General features: G+C 41.8%; 1 long non-coding RNA gene across 2 annotated transcripts; it reads left to right on the forward strand.

The window, feature by feature from the left end:
- The first annotated feature begins 729 nt into the window (after positions 1-729).
- On the forward strand, positions 730-8,847 carry LOC143105840 (uncharacterized). 2 transcript variants are annotated; one of them, XR_012983556.1, is made up of 5 exons: positions 730-771; positions 1,205-1,244; positions 6,773-6,838; positions 6,979-7,079; positions 7,342-8,847. It is a non-coding gene; the product is annotated as an uncharacterized LOC143105840 (long non-coding RNA). The 2 variants fall into 2 exon arrangements; XR_012983557.1 differs by lacking the exon at positions 1,205-1,244.
- The last annotated feature ends 8,099 nt before the right edge of the window (positions 8,848-16,946 follow it).

A 16,946-nucleotide genomic window follows, 5' to 3' on the forward strand; every position in this document is an offset into this window, starting at 1 on the left:
GTAGCCTTTCTGTCCGGGATGAGCTGCCCTCTGTTGTAGCTCCTCCCGGCTAGGCTCTGAAGATCACGTTTACGTAGTAAGCCAGACCAAGTCAGACTCAGCCGAAGTCAAACAAGCCTTATGAGTTGGGAGACGGCAGCCTATTTAAGCCTAAATAAGCAAAATGATGTTTCCGGTTTACTTCCGGCTTTTGGCAATGGCGGCCGAAAAGTAGTACAAAGCTTATCAAAATAATAGTCTGCTTGCGATTTCGCTGTTGTGACTTCAGGGCTCTCAAAAGCCTACCTTTTAGCGCGAGTATTGTTGATCAATGTCAAGAGATCATCACGCTATTTTGTGCTTTCACATCGCGAGTAGCGATTTATTTTTCTAAGCTTAAGCCTAGCAAAGATTCTATAGTTAACTAAGACGATTCACCAATGGGACGAAATGGCATAGACACTGGACCTCCCGCTCTATCTTCTATCTATGTTTATTTACAAAGGTAAATTAGTAATTTATTTACTCAAGGTTCCTCATATCCACTCTGAGTTGGGAAAGTCGGCCTTTTGTTATGGTGCCCCTACTTCCTGGAATAATCTTCAGTGTAATATAAATATGAACTCTATACTTTCCTATAATCAATTCAGATCTGTTATCACAAACCTTCCTATGTCAATTTGTACCTGCTTTAAGTAAATGTCTTTATTATTATTAATATTATTATTATTGGGCCTGCTACCTCTTCAAGATCATCCCCATGCTCAACCCAGACGGGGTCATCAACGGCAGGTGCAGTAAGATTTTATTATTTTATTAAGATTTTATGTATTTTTTACCTTCCTCTATAATGTAATGTATGTTATCTTATTATTTATTTTACTTTGTTTTATTTTATTTATAGGCCTAGACCTATACCTTTTTTCTCTCTTTTTACATCTTGTTACTTCATTGTTTCTGTAATCTCGGCTTCATTGAAAATTAGCGCTTCCCTCAATGACCCTCCGAGAATAAATAAAGGTTGAATGAATGAATGAATCTTTTACTGTCTATGCTCCCGCTAGACTCCTAAATGGGCGTGGCAGCTTCGAACCCCACGTCACAACGTGCCACAACCCTCTTATGAATCGTCTCGCTTTATCAACTAGAACGCTCTAGAATCTGTTATCAACCGTCTTTATCAACCGTCTCTGAGCCCTAGCGTCTACCTTTATTCACCCTTTAGAGGAAACCACTGGAGCTTCGAGGATCACTTTGAGCATAAAGTAAGTAATCTTTTTAATAATACAACAAATTCACAACTTGTTTGACACTCGTAAATCATCGTACGCCCACCCGTAAAAACATGTACGAATGAATGAGTTGCTAGCGTGAACGCTGGGGTTTGTAGTCTTTTTGGGAAGAACATGGATGCCATTGCTGGTATCACCTGAAGAGCAGGGTGTAGGTTACTGGTCTCGCCAGCAGTCTCGTTAGTAACCTGTTCACCGACAACACCAACCATAACTTACACACTTGGGGGGGGGGACATGCTCATAACGGTCTAGGCCTAGTCATATTTTTGTTATCCGTTTTGTAAACCTAACATTTGGCTATGCACCTTGTAACTATATCCAGAATGATCATACACTGAATGACAAAAAAAAAATATTTAATTTGTTATACATTATAATAGCACATGCTTTTTCCACATACTTTTAAATAGCACAAAATAACTTCATTACATGAAACACCTTCACTCAATTTTTTAATTCAGAAATTATAGCTGACAGATATCCTCTTACAGGACTTAGGTTACGTAGTCCCTAATAACAACCAAATGGGATGATGTTGAGTTTATATTATATTCAGATTAAATTGCTACACAAAAGTAACATTACAACATGGTTGGAATTCCACTAGAAATACGTGCACCTCAAACATGATCCTGGAAAACATTTTGAAACACTTTCTAAATTTACAATATTACACATACAATACACACTGTTGTTATGAAGCTCTAACTTTGTCTAGAGCTTACTAAAGTAAAGCTAAAGTAAAGCTTCCCGCTATGCAAATTTAAGCAAACACTCTACCCCTACTGTGGTGCACAGACTTAAGTAGGTTCTCGAAGTTAAAAGTATGCCTACTTTAAAAGGTGCTTCAACAAAGTTACAACTACAAAACAAATAGCTCTTCTTCCTCCTCAAGCAGTTACTAGGCCTACTACATTTAAACAGAAGTTTTGCCCATTCTATTCGGTTGTGCCGTCCATCCTTTCATACACAACGCAGAGTGATCGAGGGAGAGATGATGTTGTTGATATGATCTGACCTCTGTTGATCTGCAGCTCTGTAGGTTGCAGATTCACTCACAGACACACACACACAATGAGCTCTACCAACTATGTAATGTGTCCAAAAGTGACAAAGACAGTGATCAGGTCTAATCCAAAGTGCTACAGAGATCTCCATGTCCTGGAAGAGACAGAAAACACACACGATTATCTGTGTGAGTGTGTGTTCATACTCTCCATCATCGTCAGGGTGATGCAGAATGTTTCTGCCAAATGGGAAAAAAGTGTTGTACTGGGCTTGTTCCTGCATTCTCCAGCCGTGCTGCTGCGTCTCCAGGTGCCATGGAACTCTGGAATGCGTCTCCAGGTGTCGTGGGACTTGATGGTGTTCCAGAAGCTGCTGTCGTCACTCAGAGCGTCCGCTGTCATATTACAGATCTCCAGCCACGACAACTGACGCTTGAACTCATCAAACAACATGAAATGGAGGAGAGGAGAGGATAGAAGGAGGGAGAGGAGGAAGAAGAAGGAGAAGAATAGAGTAGGATAGAAGAGGGGGATAAGAGAGGAGAGGGAGAGATTTACTACATTAGCTGGTTTTTGTCTACATTACATTACATTTGGCTGACGCATTTTTAGCCAAAGCGACTAACAACATGGTAAACAGTTTAAGTTTTAGAGCAATTCTCAACAATATTAGGACAATTTAAAAAACATTAGAGTACAGTAAGAATAAGTGCATCAGTGAGTGCTGTTTTTAACAGTTACGTGTCAGTTTAAGACGGCTGGTGAGTGCTAGGATCAGCAAGACTTGTTGTAAGTGTTGCTATGAGAGGAGATGTTCTCTAAAGAGCTGGGTCTTCAGGAGTTTTTTGAAAATGATGAGAAAAGTTTGGATTGGCCTGAGCGTACCGGAGGTAGAGCTAGACGTCGTTCGTCTGAGGAGCGCAGCGGTCTGGAGGTAGCGTATATCTGTATGAAGGCATTCAAGTAGGTGGGAGCAGAACCGGAGACTACTTTGTAGGCAAGCGTTAGAGCCTTGAATTTGATGCGGGCCGCCATAGGTAGCCAATGTAGCTGGATGAGTAGCGGGGTAACATGTGCCCTCTTGGGTTGGTTGTAGACCAGGCGCGCCGCCACGTTCTGGATCATCTGAAGTGGTTTCACTGCGCAGGCTGGGAGACCTGTCAGGAGGGCGTTGCAGTAGTCGAGTCGTGAGATAACTATTGCCTGAACCAGAAGTTGGGTGGCATCTTGATTTAAGTAAGTCCTGATTTTCCGTATATTGTAGAGTGCGAAACGGCATGACCGGGCGACTGAGGCAACATGATCTGAGAAGTTTAGTTGGTTGTCGAGAACAACTCCTAGATTTCTTGCAGTCCTGGTAGGTGAAACAGACAGAGAGTCAAATTTGATGTTGATGTCGTGGTGTATGGTAGGTTTAGCTGGGAGGACCAGCAGTTCAGTCTTTGAGAGGTTCAGCTGGAGGTGGTGTGCCTTCATCCATGTAGCTTTGTCTGAGAGGCAATCCGAGATCCGTGCTGAAACCAAGGGGTCATCAGGTGGAAAGGACAGATAGAGCTGTGTGTCGTCTGCATAGCAGTGGTATGAGAAGCCATGCGAACGGATAATCTGTCCCAAGGAGGTGGTGTAGATAGCAAAGAGAAGGGGGCCCAGTACTGAGCCCTGGGGGACCCCTGTGGTGAGATGGTGAGGTGCAGATAGCTGACCAAGCCATGATACGTTAAACGAGCGTCCTGTGAGGTAGGATTCAAACCAGGAGAGAGCAGAACCGGAGATTCCCATGTTAGCGAGTATAGAGAGAAGGATGCGGTGATTAACCGTGTCAAAGGCAGCCGATAAGTCAAGCAGAATGAGTACTGATGACCGAGCGGTCGCCCTGGCTTCTTTTAAGGCTTCTGTTACAGACAGCAGAGCCGTTTCGGTAGAGTGGCCGCTTTTGAACCCAGACTGATTTGGATCCAGAAGGTTGTTCTGTGAAAGGAAGTCAGAGACCTGTTTGGAGACTGCTCGTTCAATGCCTTTGGATAAGAAAGGCAGGAGTGAGACAGGGCGGTAGTTCTCCACTTGAGCAGGGTTGAGAGAAGCTTTCTTAAGTAACGGTGTTACCCGGGCCATTTTGAACGCTGTTGGAAATGTGCCGGAGGTTAGCGAGGCATTGATCACGTGTGTGATAGCTGGTGCGATGGTCGGGCTGATGGACTGAAGTAGGCTCGTAGGTATAGGGTCCAGCGAGCATGTGGTAGGACGGCTGCATGTCAGGAGTCTAGATACTTCATTCTCGGAGAGAGGCGTGAATGCTGAAAAAGATGATCTAGCAGTCCCTAGAGGTTGTAGGAGTGCGGTATCTGAGTCCGATGCGTTAAGTGGGCATGTAGAGAATTGACTGCTGATTGCCGCCACTTTGTTTGTAAAAAAGGAGGCGAGGGTATCTGCAGTAAGGCTGGATGGAGGATGTCTATTATCATAATAGTAATCCCCTCTAATCCCCCATTTCTTATAGTCATACTGTATATATGTTTGTGTGTGCAGGTTAGATTCTTACCAGAACTCTCGCTCAGCAGGGTCGATAGAGTTCCACTCCGACACACACTCTCGTGAAGTTGTCAACTGCAAATAGTAAGACTTGCATAAATTAGTACCAAATATATATTTTTTAGGCAAAGAATTTGCATTTTGAAAACAATGAGCTTCTTGAGGGTGGTATTAAAGGACAAATGTCCAACAGCACAAAGTACAAGGAGGTCCGACAGTACAAGTCGGACCAGCACCAAGTTCTCTTCCATTTTTCGCTTCCATCAAGAATACAAGACTTACAACAGTATATTCTGAGCATGTGCAGAGATGCACTGACTTACGTAGTTTGTTGTTCACTCTCAGATATGGATAAAATCTAACAAATGGATGCATGGGAAATCTATCCACATCCATTCCAGAAGTTGGGATGTGCACACGCCAAGATCATAAACATAACAAGAAAACAAGAAGTCATACTTGGAAAGTGTTGCTAACACCACTGGACGGACAGAAGCAGACATTAAAAGCCAGATAAGCAAGGCAAGGGTGCTGTTCAACACTCTCTGGAGCAGAAAAAGCATCTTAATCAACACAAAAAAACTATGGCATTTACAATTACTATCAGAAACATGGCTGCAAACATCCATAAAGCAACGCCTGTTTAGTGGGATGTTAGTAAGACGAGACAAGACGGAAGACCGTGTTAATGGGAAAATGAACATTCCCTTGTTTGTTAAGACAATTACTGACAATAACAAACACATTTTCAAGGACAAGATGGAAGACTGTGTTAATGGGAATATTAACATTCCCTTGTTTGTTAAGACAATTACTGACAACAAACACATTTTCAAGAACAAATTGGACATTCTCAGCAAATGGTGCCATTTGAGGGTGGTAAACTCGCCAAAAACAATTATCGATCAGACCCAGTGTTTGGGGTGACGCGTTAGAAAGTAACGCATTACTGTCATTTCGTGACTTTATTGGGTAGCCATTACTTTGAGAGAGAGAGAGAGATACGGCGAGCCAGCGATTCTGGAGTGTGACAGCAGTGTAACCAGTGGCCATCAACCTGCCAAGCCGGTGGATTGCATGCTTTTGGATACATCATACAGATAAGATTTATGAGATCTCCAATGTTCTTACACACTGCCCGGGTAGTGATTTAAACAAGGCCTTTTATTCAACAATTTCATTTTTGAGTTCAACAACCCCACAGGAACTGAACTGAAACTCAATTGAGTTGAACACTGAACTAATTGACTGGACTAATTTTTCTTTTTTTTACTGACTGACTGCTTTGGGGGAAATTCTAATTTCTAAATCTGTTTTCTATGTGCGATTCACCTTGTGGAATGTAAATAAATGTTTTGATATGGTTTTCTATTCAAACAGTGGTCGTAGCCCATTCACTCTAAGAGCCGAACCTTAACCGATTTCTGTTGTTTAAATATAATCAATATAGGTTATTGCTATATCTTAATTGATGCTTTAAGTTACGTTACATCTAGTGGTGCAATTGCAGCAGTAGATTAGAAAACGGTAATCGTTAGATAAGCAAACAAAATATATCAAATATCTCCGACTGGTTTTTTAAATTGTGAAGGACATAACAGAAATAGCAAAGTAACATAAAATGCACATAGTATTGAATCATTAGGATAGCTTATCTTTTTGTTTTTAATCAACTAACATGGCAGGCTAGCAAGCAATTTCCCTCCTGTTGTACTCAGATTATTAAACTTATCCAAAAGAAAACAAAAGTGGGAATATAGGGGAATGGAGAATTGCAGCAATTTCAATACTTTGGCCCTGTGCATTTTAGGTGGGCTACATCCTCCCACCCCTAAATGTGCATGCGTCCTGCATGTACCTATACATACTTAAATAGTAGTCATTTGATCTGTTCCTAAAGGTGTAAACTTCAGTGTGGGATCTAAGTCCAAAGCTTTTGTAAAAGCCCTATGTCTTTTCTAGTTCAGCGTGATCAGGCTCATCAAGACCCTTCAACATAACTAAAGTCAAGGGGTTTCCTAACGTCTGGTAAGTCAGCCGGTCAGGCTCTACCCCATGTCTAACTGATCTTCGCATTTCTGCATCTTCCTGTTGTTGGACATCATTCGCACTTAAATCCTCAGGTTCATGTCGCTCTGATTGTACATCATGGTTTTCTTTCCATACAGGTTCCTCTTGGTCTCCATACTTTTTCAGGTCATTAGATTTCATCACACAGATTTTCCTCTCCTGAAGAAATCCTGAGGGATTTCATGGACAACAGTCACAGGTGGGTAAGTCACCAGCATTTCCCCTGGGTTTTTGTAATTGACTTCCTCCTCACTGTCGTATGATTCCAGCTGTGGAATATACAAAGACTTAGTAATGCTTTTGCAGAAGGACAACTTTGTAATACGGAACAAGTACACCTGCCGTACCAAGGCCATACTGAGACTTCAGAGTTGAAGAGCCACATATAACAAACAAACAAGCCAGCCAACTTCTCCTCTTTTCAGGGTGGGATATACAAAGATATTATTCTGCTGTTACAGAAGTACAACTGCATCGCAACTAATGACCAAGGCTGCGGAGACATGGCTGAGCAGGAAGCCAGGGGGAGAGAGGGAGCGAGGGCTGTCCGACAATACAGTTCAGACCACCACCAAGTTTGCTTTTATTTTATCGCATATATTCTGAATATGTACAGAGAATTTTGGAGGAATTAGAAAAAGGTCCCAAACCGGATTTCAAATATCCGGATTTCAAATATTCAAATATAAACGTATATATATTAAGAGGATATCTCAAGATATCTTTTTTTCATATTACTTTATTCATATTATTTGTTTATTCAACTCCAGAATTTTGGAGGACTTTCAAAAAGGTCCCAAACCGGATTTGCTGTACAAATTGTCTATGTACATGTGAATGCTAACATGAAAGAAATGTCAACATGAAATGTAACATAAAAGAAATGTAAACATGAAAAGAGAGTAAAGAGTGTGTGCTCTTTGATGTTAAAACATCAACATCATATGGTGGTTTTTCATATAAGGATTTTCATATAAGACCATGACTGGACTACCTTCACTTCTGCTTTTTATAGATATTGGGACAAAGAAATAGGGGGGAAATGCTATATTTTAGAAACCAATGAAGCTAGAGATATCAGACTGGTACCAAAAGATGCGCAATAGCCACATTTATATTCAACTTTCATTGACACTGTAGGCCTAAATGCATTATTTTGGAAGTTATTTACGAAAAACTGATTTTTCCAGAGCGGGGATACAGGCTCTGCTAAGAAGCAACTTTAGAGGCTTGGTGGACCCCTTAGATACTATTCAATCCAGCTATTATTCTACACATTTTCTTTTCATTAGTATTGTCACATTTTAAAATTGGGTACAAGTTGAATTTCCAAAATTGGGGCAAATGATGCACCCTAATATAGACAGAGAGAGAGAGAGAGAAGCAACATTTCTCAACACACACGCCATTAGACCCCACAGCACACCTGCCGTGCCCAGTACAGGCCGTACTGAGACCCTTCTGCCTTCCCTCCGATTACATTTTAAGAGTTTTACGCACCAACAAGCCAGCCAGCTTCTTAAAACTGAAAGAAATACCGATACCAGTATATCAGTAAATACTGATACCAAAACTGAAAGACATACTGATACCATAGTGGTATTTTAACATAGGGACATGACGGGTCGTCTAAGCATTTTTCTCCGACATAAATTGTGTATATTGTATATATCCATTTTTGTAAATATTGTTTTAAAGTCTAGACTAAAACCAGAGTAGTTACTTTACATGATGAGCAGCAAAGGCGATGCACCTGATCCTGTCACAGGATGAGGCTATAAATCTGACAACCCCCCCAATTTTTTTTCAGAATGCGGTTCACCTCCTTCTGATGAACAGATGACACCGATATGGGAGATAGACATTTTTTAGTTTTCTCAGCCTAACAACTTTTGCATTGACAGTGTAATTGCAGCATTTCAATGGAGTTCAATAGGTCATTGGGTTTGAGGCCTGCTAGTGCCACGCGGACGACAACCCCCCCCCCCCCCCCCCCAATTTTTTTCCAGAATGCGGTTCACCTCCTTCTGATGAACAGATGACACCGATATGGGAGATAGACATTTTTTAGTTTTCTCAGCCTAACAACTTTTGCATTGACAGTGTCATTGCAGCGTTTCAATGGAGTTCAATAGGTCATTGGGTTTGAGGCCTGCTAGTGCCACGCGGACGACAACCCCCCCAATTTTTTTTCAGAATGCGGTTCACCTCCTTCTGATGAACAGATGACACCGATATGGGAGATAGACATTTTTTAGTATTCTCAGCCTAACAACTTTTGCATTGACAGTGTAATTGCAGCGTTTCAATGGAGTTCAATAGGTCATTGGGTTTGAGGCCTGCTAGTGCCACGCGGACGACAACCCCCCCCAATTTTTTCCAGAATGCGGTTCACCTCCTTCTGATGAACAGATGACACCGATATGGGAGATAGACATTTTTTAGTTTTCTCAGCCTAACAACTTTTGCGTTGACAGTATAATTGCAGTGTTTCAATGCAGGTGAATAGGTAATTTGGTTTGAGACCTGCTGGTGCCACGTGGACGACAATCCCCCCAATGTTTTTTCAGAATGCGGTTCACCTACCTCTGATGAACAGATGACCCCGATATGGGAGTTTTCTCAGCCTAACAACTTTTGCGTTGACAGTGACAGTGCCAATACAGGTCAATAGGTAATTCGCTTTGAGGCCTGCTGATGCCACCCAGATGACAATTCCCCAATTTTTATTTCAATAATAATTCCATTGTGTAATTCCATTATGCCAATACAGGTCAGTTCGGTTTATTGCTTGGTTATACTGTCACGGGTGAATTTATGTGGCACATGAGACGTAACGGTGTGATCGGGTGAGTGCTGTCAATGTCTGGTGCGACTGAGAAATCTGGTGGTGTGTGTGTGTGACAAGCATGTAATGTGACCTGTAGATAGCCACAGAGGGGTACGGGGCTCCCAGGCACAGGTGTGGTGATTTGGGGATAATTAGGGAAGCGGCATTGTGACAAACACAAAAGACAAGCTCATTTTGGGAAAAGGAGAGAACACGGGAGAGCGGGATAGAGTGTGGTGCACAGTGTTTATAGCTGGGGGCTGTTGTAGCGTGTGGAGGAAGAATCCATCGGATGCGAAGTTTCCTGTGTGTGTGCGTGCAGATGCCCATTAGCCTTCCTGCCATGACTGCCGTGGGATTGTGGACAACAGTTTTTATATGTTAATAGACTCTTGGTGGCAACGTGTGTCTCGTGTGCCGTGCCGTGTGTACTTAAAGACTGCGTGCCTCGTCTTAAGTTTACTATGTTGCTGTGATTGGACTATGTTTGGACGTTGCAGTGACTCTTCTTTAGTAAATTGCCATTAGGAAAACTACTGACTTTAAGAATTGTAATCCACATTTCCTGGCTATAGCAGTTTGGCCTGTTCGTATCAGTTTTCTCTTTCTTCCAGCAGTACGCGTGTAAAGTAAAGTATCGCTGGGATTGTTTGGACAGCCTGGACGCCCGCTAGACTATTGGCCGCCCCTCCCCCTTGGATCAGCGTGTGCGTGTAGCTGGACACTGCCCTCCTCCCTCGCTTCCCGGATCGGATGTGCCCGCCTTTCCCACCACCAGCAGAATGGCCCACTACCTGTGAACGGGTGCCTTCTCTACTTACGGACTGTGTCTTTGAATTATCGTACTAAATATATTATAGCAGAATAGCCCACTACCTGTGAACGGGTGCCTTCTCTACTTACGGACTGTGTCTTTTTAAAGTATTGTACTAAATAAATATCTTTGATTTTCATAAGCTGGTCGTCAGCCTTGTTTGTTGAGCAGCCACAGCATAGCTCCCCAGCAAAACGAGTTGCACCTTGGTTACAATACCACAGACGACAATACCCCAAACCCCCCCAACAAGAAAAAAAGACAACATCCAACATGGCTTTACATTTTCTACATTTTACTACTATGAGCAGTAATACAAGCATACACTAAAATGCTACTATGCACCATAAGGACAGAGAAACAGAAGTATACTAATACGAATACTTTATTGTCCACAAAGTGGAAATTTGTCTTCAGTTTCACCACAGACATATAAACATAAACAATAATCCCACAATACACAATCAAGCATTCAAGCACTGCACTTGTACAAAGCAGAAGAGGAGAACACTAAGTTATAATAAAAAATAAATAGCCTACTAAGTTAATATAAAAGTACATTAGCACTCAGTAGAGTGTTTAGATCAATAAAGTAGCTGAAGAGTAGTAAATATAACACAATACAATACAATAATAAATAAAATAAGTAATAAGACCAATAAAGGACTAGGGGTGGATTAAGTGTAGAATCCTGTATTATTAATCACCCTTATTCCTTTAGGGACAAAGGAATTCTTAAAGATGTTTTTAATAGCGTTGGGCACCCTAAAACGCCTCCCAGAGGGTAGGAGCTCAAATTCACAGTACAGAGGATGGGAGGGGTCATTTATGATTTTCCTGGTTTTGTTTAAAATCTGTTCATCATACATCACACTTAGTTGCTTTTGCTGCTTTCCTATGATCTTTGAGGCCATATTCACTATTCTCTGTAATTTATTTTTTCGCTGCATGTTCAGGTTGCCATACCACATTATCATATTAAATGATAAAATGCTTTCGACAAGGTTTTTATATACTGTTTGCAGGATGTCCTTGTTCACGCCAAAGTTTCTGAGTCTACGTAGAAGGTAAAGCCGTTGCGAGCACTTTTTATAAATAAAATCTGTGTTTTCTTTAAAGCTGAGGTTGCTGTCTAAAAGAGTGCCAAGGTATTTAAAACCATTTACCACTTCCACTCTCTGTCCCTTAATAATTATTGGCGGTAACAGGTCCATATCATTCTGAATGATAAGTTCTTTCGTCTTACATTCATTTCTAAGAAGCTATTTTGGCACCATTGCTGAAGAGATGATGTGTGGCCGGCGTAGGCATGTTCTCTTTCCACATCACCTTTCTGCATTAAACCAACTAGGGCCATGTCATCAGCATATTTAAGTACACTAAAATGTTGTTCTTGAATTTGAAATTCGTTCGTGTATATAGAGAACAGTAAGGGAGATAAAATGGTACCCTGCGGTGCTCCGGTGTTTAGCACAGTGGGCTCTGACTTGATGTTCCCCAAGAGTAGGTATAAAACACATCAGCATCAGCCATTATTGAAGGAAATGAGTGGAATGAACAGCAACAGATACAACTTTGTACACAGCTACATTGTTCTGCGGAGTGTCCATGGCATACAGCATCTTCTTAAAGGTTTAAAGATGCTGTAGGAGGGGGTGATGGGCAGCACAAGGCGGTTGGCATCGGGCTGGAGCGGGTAGCTGGGGCTGGTAGCATGAAGACGGTGGGGGGCAGCATGAAACACATGGCGGGTACAGTGTCCTAGGAGGTGGTGAACACACACACACACACTAGTGTTGCACGGTGTATCGATACTAAAAAGGTATCGCGATGCCTTCACGCAAAAAACGATACGATTTCAGACGTTTTTAGAATCGATACTTTATTAAAATAATAACGTTCTGTGTCTGTGTCAACTGCTGCTCCCACTGCTCCTTGCACACATCTAGGCAAGTGGGCGTGTCAAGCAGGCAGCTCTGAGTGAGAGCGTGCGCAGCCAACGTCAACATAGTTCTTTGCCGACAGTTCTAGGCCTTGTGGATAAAACAAAAGGTGTACTATTTCTCTTTCGGATACATCGCGTGAAGGCAAGCCATCAGGTACACAAAGTCATTTAAAAGCAGTAGGCTACGCATGGAACTTGGCTAAACACCTCGCAGATATATCCCAACATTTTTAAAGAGTTCAAAGAATGACAGGTTAACGAATATGCTATAGAAAACACGACTACATGGTTAGTGCCAAGTTCTTCTCTTATGTTTTAGTCTAGCCTAAGTGAAACGAGTATGGTTCTCTGGGATAAAGCGAACCTTCCTTCATCAATGAATTTTGACGAGACAGAGCTGTAATCATTTTGACGAGACATAACGAGCTGTAATCAAGGGTGCTAACGCGATGAAAGCGCAATGTTCACGCCAGAATAACATTACCATAACTTGTAAACGATCTATTTCATGTTCGGTCAGTAGCAGCCTACTACTGGTAATATTTGCCATGGCATGTAGACTGCAATTTGTTCAATAATTATTGCCCAGATGTAGGATAGGCTACCCGAAATGCGCTAATTAAAGCCCACATCATAACACCACCAAAGCGTGTTGAGTCCTAATAATAAGCGGCTTATTGTTACAGTACGTGGTAGCAAATCATGTTATCAAAGAAATAGACGTAATGTAGGAATGCACACAGATATATTGCAACAGGTAATGGTGTAGGCCTATCTGACGAAGACCTGAGTGGTTGGAACGTCGTACTTGTACACTGGGCACAAAGAAGACTATCCTCACATTTTCCCCTTTGCAACTGTCAAAGAAATCCCATGAACACGGGAAGGCCTAGGGTAGCCTATACTGTACATCAGATGGCCTAAAGATGAGGCCCCTCTGCATAGCATTCAGTGATTTGCATGCAGTAATTTTAACACTGACCTTGATCTAGCCTAGTTTGGCTATTTAAAGCTACTTTATTGCCACAACACAATGTAAATGAACTATAACAAACAATAAAGGACTTAATCACACAAAGTAGGCCTACTATTTTACTGACTATAAAAAAATAATAATTATGTAGGAAGTTTAGAACCCAGAATTGACCTACACACTACAAAAGTGCACCAAATTCAACACAAATGACTCAATACACTTGGAGGAGGTATGAGTCCTTTCTTCTCCAGATATCTTAGGATTTCGCCGTAGTATCGTTTTAGTATCGAGCATCGTGATATTTATGGCAGGTATCGTATCGAAGTCATAATTTTGGTATCGTGACAACACTAACACACACACACAGGGTTAATACTGCAGAATTTGATATTGAATTTAAGGCATAATTCAAGGCTTTTTCTGTGCCCCTGCTCTGACACCCACTCATCAACAAATAACTGTTTCATCCACTGCTATTTTTATAAAATTATTATAAAATATAATACAATGCTGATGATGTATGTGTTACTCACTTTAAGCAGGCAAACCTACCTTTTAGCGCGAGTATTGTTGATATCAATGGCAATAGACCATCACGCTATTTTGTGCTATTATGCTTTCCCATCGCGAATAGGCTAGTGATTTATTTCTAAGCTTAAGCATCTACCTTATCAATGTCAAGAGATCGCGAGTAGCGATATGTATTAATGTGAAGAGACCATCACGCTATTTTGTGCTATTATGCTTTCCCATCGCGAGTAGCGATTTATAACTTTTAGCGATATGTATATTCTCGGGCTTTTATTTTGAAATTTTAACGTCTCCCATCCAGACATCGAAACAGGATGTGTGCTTCTTAGCAAAACCTTATTTAGGCTTATTTAGGCTGCCGTCTCCCTACTTTGTCTATGGGGAATAACATGGCGTTTCGAAATATCATACCGGTAAAACATCTGTAGGTAGCGAAGTTGAAAGAGCCGGTGGGCAGATTGGCCTACACACTTCTGCCATATAGTTTCCACTGGATTTTTTGATTGTCGGTGCCGTTTAAGTAGTATACTATAGACTATACTACTCAAACGGCACCGAAAATCAAAAAATCCAGTGGAAACTAGATGGCAGAAGTGTGTAGGCCAATCTGCCCAGCAGCTTTTTCTACTTTGTCACCTACAGAGTTTGACAGGTACGATCTTTCAAAACGCCATGTTATTTCCCATAGACAATCCACGTCCGGAAATTGGATGGATACGGAAGTTAGGAGGCGGGATATATTCTGGAGAGGTCTATAACAGTAGGCTTGTTTGACTTCGGCTGAGTCTGACTTGGTCTGGCCAGAGCCCGTCTACGGAGAGCCTTGCCACTCCGTATTAAGTCCCATTGTACCGAATTTTGGTTGCAGTTCCACCAGAGTTCCACTGGGGGCGATCGCCATGAGTGCAGAATGAATGGGAGTCAATGGAGCTAGACGGCTAAATTTGCCTCTTTCACCTGATTGTCGTTGACAAATCTCAGATTTGATTGTAGTTTGTATAACTTCAACATGGGTTATAGGTCAAAAGTTGAATGAACGAGTACTTATGTCCTTTTGATTTCTTACAGGTTGGGTCGTTGTTGCCCATAACACGCTAGCATTGTGCTAATGAATGACGTCATTGACACGTTTGAAAGGCTTTTTAGAACAATTAAGTGACGTTAAAAAATATAATACTCAACCAAGTGTATTTTCTTTGCCTCCCCTTTCGAAATATAATATAAAAATATTTGAACAATATTCAAATTACTTGTAAAAAAATTATATCCCGAGAAAAGTTGATTTTGAGGGGTACAGCTCCATAGACCTCCATGCATTCTGCACTCGTGGACGAGCGCCCTCATGTGGAACCAAAGAAGGAACTGCAACCAGTTCAGAACAGTTTAGAAACCGGAAGTTTTCCGAGAGTGGCAGTTCTCCCCTTATTAGACATTCTCTGGTCTGGCTTACTACGTAAACGTGATCTTCAGAGCCTAGCCGGGAGGAGCTACAACAGAGGGCAGCTCATCCCGGACAGAAAGGCTACAGTCTGCCTGACGTGACTCGCGGGAGATATCGCGGAATGTTGTTTGCAATAAACACAGCAGAACTTTCATTCTTACTCATTAAAATGAGCATGATGACTGACGAAATAAATTCTTATGATGTAGTTTAAATAAACCACTGTTGTCATACAGTTAACAGGCCTGCATTGTAGCACATAAATTCAATATCAAGTGTTTCCCCTATATGTGTACAGCAGAAAATAACAGAATATCCAAACGTTTTCAGTAGGCTAGCCTACCATTGTTGCAGAAATCACGTATAAGAAGGTATCCCTTCGATTTCTGTTTATTTTCGCATATTCCAACATAAGGAAGCAGCATGAGCCTCTAGTCATAATCGTCATGAGGACATTCCTCCCAAATGGCCCTATCACGTCTTTGAACTGACGTCATGAGGGCGTGTTTCAGCTCGTGCAGCTCGTGGAAGGCAACTGCAAGATCTGTTTGCAGGCTAAGACTCCCGCGATATTTTAAGGCCATGTGACATGGTGTCACGGTGGTAAGTCCCTCCCCGGCTGACAGAAGTCGGACAGAATTTCTAACCAGTATGCATTGCGTCCATCCCAGTATGCATTGTGTTCAACCCAGCATGCATCACATCAAGTCAGATCTGCCGCAAGTCGAACTCCCCTATTAAGTGACGTAAATGACGCGGAATGATGATGTTTTCACTCGGAGAAAGGTTTTTCCGAAGCCCGTGAACGCTAGGAAAGGCTACAGTCTGCCTGACGTGACTCGCGGGAGATATCGCGGAATGTTGTTTGCAATAAACACAGCAGAACTTTCATTCTTACTCATTAAAATGAGCATGATGACTGACGAAATAAATTCTTATGATGTAGTTTAAATAAACCACTGTTGTCATACAGTTAACAGGCCTGCATTGTAGCACATAAATTCAAATTCCCCTATATGTGTACAGCAGAAAATAACAGAATATCCAAACGTTTTCAGTAGGCTAGCCTACCATTGTTGCAGAAATCACGTATAAGAAGGTATCCCTTCGATTTCTGTTTATTTTCGCATATTCCAACATAAGGAAGCAGCATGAGCCTCTAGTCATAATCGTCATGAGGACATTCCTCCCAAATGGCCCTATCACGTCTTTGAACTGACGTCATGAGGGCGTGTTTCAGCTCGTGCAGCTCGTGGAAGGCAACTGCAAGATCTGTCTGCAGGCTAACCAAGCGTTCATGGGCTTCGTAAAAACCTTTCTCCGAGTGAAAACATCATCATTCCGCGTCATTCACTTCACTTAACGTGTGAGTCAGAGGTCGGAAACTGGGGCTAGATTTTGCTAACAGAGTTGCCCAGTTAGGGGCTCGTCATCACTTTTGTCGTCACGTTGTAGTTCGTTTGTAGTCCATGTGGCCTTTCATGTCCAACAGTTTTAATGTGAACTTGGGAATTTGCCCTTTTTATCAC

This window comes from Alosa pseudoharengus, unplaced genomic scaffold (assembly GCF_046254945.1).
Source record: "Alosa pseudoharengus isolate Yale_2024_CS ecotype anadromous, Long Island Sound unplaced genomic scaffold, YU_APseudo_1.1 YU_APseudo_1.1_scf_6, whole genome shotgun sequence".
In the NCBI taxonomy this organism is placed as follows: domain Eukaryota; kingdom Metazoa; phylum Chordata; class Actinopteri; order Clupeiformes; family Clupeidae; genus Alosa; species Alosa pseudoharengus.